Source organism: Triticum aestivum, chromosome 3D, assembly GCF_018294505.1.
Source record: "Triticum aestivum cultivar Chinese Spring chromosome 3D, IWGSC CS RefSeq v2.1, whole genome shotgun sequence".
Classification (NCBI taxonomy): domain Eukaryota; kingdom Viridiplantae; phylum Streptophyta; class Magnoliopsida; order Poales; family Poaceae; genus Triticum; species Triticum aestivum.
The window spans coordinates 98,830,356-98,836,355 of NC_057802.1; positions in this window are offsets into that span (position 1 = coordinate 98,830,356).

Sequence of the window (6,000 nt, forward strand, 5' to 3'; positions counted from 1 at the left end):
GGAGTTAAAAGAGCCTAAGCTTGGGGGTGCCTATGGCATCCCAAGTTAATATTCAAGGAGAACCAAGCAACTAAGCATATCATGCGTAATTTTACTTGGAGCTATATTTTACTTGGAGCTATATTTTTATTCGTCACATATCATGAGTTTTGCTTGGAACGTCTTGTATTATATGAGTCTTTGCTTGTTTTTATTTTTAGTTTGTCACAATTATCCTTGTTGGACACACCTATTTGAGAGAGCCAAAATTATGTTATGTTTTGTTAGAATTTCTCTATGTGATTCACTTAATTTTTTGACCTATGGGATTGCTCTAGTGCTTCACTTATACCTTTTTGAGCATGGTGTGCTTTATTATTTTTGAAGAAATACTCTCATGCTTCAGTTAGATTAATTTGAGAGTTACTAAATTTTTGAAGAAATTCTCTCATGCTTCACTTAAATTAATTTGAGAGACAAAAAAATTATGCTCATGTTCTTCACTTAAATTTGTTTGAGCTTATTGATACGTCTCCGTCGTATCTATAATTTTTTATTGTTCCATGCCAATATTATGCAACTTCCATATACTTTTGGCAACTTTTCATACTATTTTTGGAACTAACATATTGATCCAGTGCCCAGTGCCAGTTCCTGTTTCTTGCATATTTTTGTTTCGCAGAAACCCCATATTAAACGGAGTCCAAATGGGATAAAAACGGACAGTGAATTTTTTTGGAATATTTGTGAAACATGGGAAGAAGAATCAACGCGAGAAGGTGCCCGAGGGGGCCACGAGGCAGGGGGCGCGCCTGCCCCCCTGGGCACGCCCCTGACCCTCATGGGCCCCCCGTAAGGCGGTTGCTGCTCTTCTTTGGCCGCTAGAAAGCTAATGTTCGGAGAAAAATCTGGGCGAAGGTTTCAATCCAATCGGAGTTACGGATCTCCAAATATATAAGAAACGGTGAAAGGGCAGAATCCCAGAATAGAGAAACAGAGAGAGACAGAGAGACAGATCCAATCTCGGAGGGGCTCTCGCCCTTCCCATGCCATGGAGACCATGGACCAGAGGGGAAACCCTTCTCCCATCTAGGGAGAAGGTCAAGGAAGAAGAAGGAGGAGGGGGCTCTCTCCCCCTCTCTCCCGGTGGCGCCGGAACGCCATCGGGGCCATCATCATCACCGCAATCTACACCAACACCTCCGCCATCTTCACCAACATCTTCATCACCTTCCCCCATCTACCTACAGCGGTCCACTCTCCCGCAACCCGTTCTTCGCTCTACTTGAACATGGTGCTTTATGCTTCATATTATTATCCAATGATGTGTTGCCATCCTATGATGTGTGAGTAGATTTTCGTTATCCTACCGGTAATTGGTGGATTGCTATGATTGGTTTAATTTGCATGTGGTTATGTTGCTATCCTTTGGTGCCCATCATATGAGCGCGCGCGTGGATCACACAAAAGGGTTAGTTGTATCTTGATAGGACTATGTATTGGAGGGCAAGAGTGACAGAAGCTTCAACCTAGCATAGAAATTGATGCATATGGGATTGAAGGGGGACCAATATATCTTAATGCTATGGTTGGGTTTTACCTTAATGAACGTTAGTAGTTGCGGATGCTTGCTAATAGTTCCAATCATAAGTGCATAGAATTCCAAGTCAGGGATGACATGCTAGCAGTGGCCTCTCCCACATAGAACTTGCTATCGGTCTAGTAAAGTAGTCAATTGCTTAGGGACAATTTCGCAACTCCTACCACCACTTTTCCACACTCGCTATACTAACTTTATTGCTTCTTTACCTAAACAGCCCCTAGTTTTTATTTACGTGCTCTTTGTATTCTTGCAAACCTATCCAACAACACCTACAAAGTACTTCTAGTTTCATACTTGTTTTAGGTAAAGCGAACGTTAAGCGTGCATAGAGTTGTATCGGTGGTCGATAGAACTTGAGGGAATATTTGTTCTACCTTTAGCTCCTCGTTGGGTTCGACACTCTTACTTATCGAAAGAGGCTACAATTGATCTCCTATACTTGTGGGTTATCAAGACCTTTTTCTGGCGCCGTTGCCGGGGAGTTATAGCGTGGGGTGAATATTCTCGTGTGTGCTTGTTTCCTTTATCACTAAGTAATTTTTATTTGCTGTTCTTAGTTGTTTTCTATCTTTAGTTATGGGTAGGAAATGAAAAATACCAAAAAAATTAGTTGTACCTACTGAACCAATGGTTGAAGAACCACTCAAAATCTATCACACTCCTGAAGCTTTTTACTTGGATCATCTTCGATCCCTTTGTGCTCGTGCTGAAACCCCAACTAGCTTAGTTGAGGGCAAATCTTTAGATGAGCATGCTTGTTATGTGCGACACCGCTTATCTCAAAAAGGGAAACTTTTACTGGATCAAATTCATCGTTTGCAATGCTATGCTTGGAATTTATGTGAAATATATGATGTTACTTGTTGTTCTGAAAACCCTAAGAAACACCTTCCCTACCAATGTGAGTTTAGTGATAATGGAATCGTATCTTTGTATGCTAAGGGTGTTCAACAAATTGAAGAATTTGTTGCTTTTAAGGGTGCTTATGAAATTGCTTCTTTGATTGGAAAGTATGATGCTACTCTTCACAAATCTGAAAAATTTCCATACTTAAATATTGTTATGATAATTATGCTTCTAATGCCTATGTTAAACCATATATTGAGGACTCCTCCGCTGTCTAAGAAGAGACTAATATTTTGCAGGAGTCTATGGAAGAAGAAATTGATGATATTGTGAGCTCATTGGATGAAAAAGATGAGGAGGAGAGCGAAGAACAAAAGGAGGAAGAGCGGATTGATCACCCGTGCCCACCTTCTAATGAGAGTAACTCTTCAACTCATACATTATTTAAATTCCCTTCGTTCTTACCAAAGGATGATTGCTATGATGATTGTTATGATCCCGTTGATTCTTTTGAAATATTCCTTTTTGATGATGCTTGCTATGCTTGTGGCCAAGATGCCAATATGAATTATACTGATGGAGATGAACTTGCTATTGTTCCTTATGTTAAACATGAAATTGTTGCTATTGCACCCACGCATGATAGTCCTATTATCTTTTTGAATTCTCCCGACTACACTATATCGGAGAAGTTTGCCTTTATTATGGATTATATTGATGGGTTGCCTTTTACCGTTGCACATGATGATTTTGATAGATATAATATGCATGTGCTTTCTGCTCCTACTTGCAATTATTATGAGAGAGGAACTATATCTCCACCTCTCTATGTTTCCAACATGATAAAATTGCAAGAAACTGTCTATACTATGCATTGGCCTTTACAATGTGTGCATGAATTGTTCTTTTATGACATGTCGATGCATAGGAAGAGAGTTAGACTTCGCCATTACATGATATATGTTACTTTGTGCTCACTACTAAATCACAAATCATTGTTAATTAAAATTGGCTTTGATATACCTTGGGATCCGGGTGGATCCATTACTTGAGCAGTACATGCCTAGCTTAATGGCTTTAAAGAAAGCGCTGCCAGGGAGACAACTCGGAAGTTTTAGAGATTCATTTATTTCTGTTGTGTGCTTTCATATAGTTTAAAAATAAAAAAATAAAGAGTGGAACCCAAAACTTTTTCAAAAAGGAAAGTGACAGTGAGAGAGACAAGCATTGTTGAAGTGGGGGAGCTCCTTGAACTTTGTTAATGCTCACTGAAACTTTGTGAATCTTGATTATAGAAACTTTTAAACAAAAATAATTATCCCCTTGTACAATTCCATTGTATCATAAAAATAATGTGCCAAGGTTTGCCTTTAGGATGTTTACAATGCTTGTTGGTTTGTGCGGTGTAGGACAGAAACTTTGGCTGTAGTGCGCGATTTTACATTTTTTTACTAGAACGTCAAGCGGTTCTGAAACTTTTTGCACTTTCTTTCTACAAAAATTGTTTATTTTTCCTAATTTTGGCATAATTTTTGGAGTACCAGAAGTATGGTGAATGTTCAGATTGTTACAGACTGTTCTATTTTAGACAGATTCTGTTTTTTATGCATAGTTTGCTTGTTTTGATGAAACTATCGATTCCTATCAGTGGATTAAGCCATGTAAAAGTTATATTACAGTAGCTACAATGCAAAAACAAAATATGAATTGGTTTGCAATAGTACTTAGAGTAGTGATTTGCTTTATTATACTAATGGATCTTACCGAGCTTTCTGTTGAGTTTTGTGTGGATGAAGTGTTCAAAGATCAAGGATGTCTCGATGTGAGGAGAAGAAGGAGAGGCAAGAGCTCAAGCTTGGGGATGCCCAAGGCACCCCAAGTAAATATTCAAGGAGACTCGAGCGTCTAAGCTTGGGGATGCCCAAGGCACCCCAAGTAAATATTCAAGGCATCCCATCTTTCTTCAACAAGTATCGGTATGTTTTCGGATTCGTTTTGTTCATGCGATATGTGCAAATCTTGGAGCATCTTTTGCATTTAGTTTTCATTTTTATTTTATGCACCATGATGGTATGAGATAGTCCTTGGTTGATTTATAGAATGCTCTTTGCACTTCACTTAAATCTTTTGAGTATGGCTTTATAGAATGCTTCATGTGCTTCGCTTATATCATTTGAAGTTTGGATTGCCTGTTTCTCTTCACATAGAAAACCGCCATTTGTAGAATGCTCTTTTGCTTCACTTATATTTGTTAGAGCGTGGGCATATCTTTTGTAGAAGGAACTAAACTCTCTTGCTTCACTTACATCTATTTAGAGAGTTGACAGGAATTGGTCATTCACATAGTTAGTCATAAAATCCTACATAAAACTTGTAGATCACTGAATATGATATGTTTGATTCCTTGCAATAGTTTTGTGATATAAAGGTGGTGATATTAGAGTCGTGCTAGTTGAGTATTTGTGAAATTGATAAATACTTGTGTTGAGGTTTGCAAGTCCCGTAGCATGCACGTATGGTGAACCGTTATGTAACAAAGTTGGAGCATGAGGTATTTATTGATTGTCTTCCTTATGAGTGGCGGTCGGGGACGAGCGATGGTCTTTTCCTACCAATCTATCCCCCTAGGGGCATGCGTAGTAGTACTTTGCTTCGAGGGCTAATAAACTTTTGCAATAAGTATATGAGTTCTTTATGACTAATGTGAGTCCATGGATTATACGCACTCTCACCCTTCCATCATTGCTAGCCTCTTCGGTACCGTGCATTGCCCTTTCTCACCTCGAGAGTTGGTGCAAACTTCTCCGGTGCATCCAAACCCCGTGATACGATACGCTCTATCACACATAAGCCTCCTTATGTCTTCCTCAAAACAGCCACCATACCTACCTATCATGGCATTTCCATAGCCATTCCGAGATATATTGCCATGCAACTTCCATCATCAACATATACATGACTTGAGCATTTATTGTCATATTGCTTTGCATGATCGTAAGATAGCTAGCATGATGTTTTCATGGCTTGTCCGTTTTTTGATGTCATTGCTATGCTAGATCATTGCGCATCTCGGTACACTGCTGGAGGCATTCATATAGTCATATCTTTGTTCTAGTATCGAGTTGTAATGTTGAGTTGTAAGTAAATAAAAGTGTGATGATCATCATTATTAGAGCATTTCCCCAGTGAGGAAAGGATGATGGAGACTATGATTCCCCCACAAGTCGGGATGAGACTCCGGACTTTAAAAATAAATAAAAGAGGCCAAAGAAGCCCAAATAAAAAAAGAGGCCAAAGAAGCCCACAAAAAAGGAATAAAAAGAGAAAACAAAGAAATGAGAGAAAAATAGAGAAGGGGCAATGTTACTATCCTTTTACCACACTTGTGCTTCAGAGTAGCACCATGTTCCTCATATAGAGAGTCTCTTGAGTTATCACTTTCATATACTAGTGGGAATTTTCATTATAGAACTTGGCTTGTATATTCCGATGATGGGCTTCCTCAAATGCCAGAGGTCTTCATGAGCAAGCAAGTTGGATGCACACCCACTTAGTTTCAGTTTGAGCTTTCA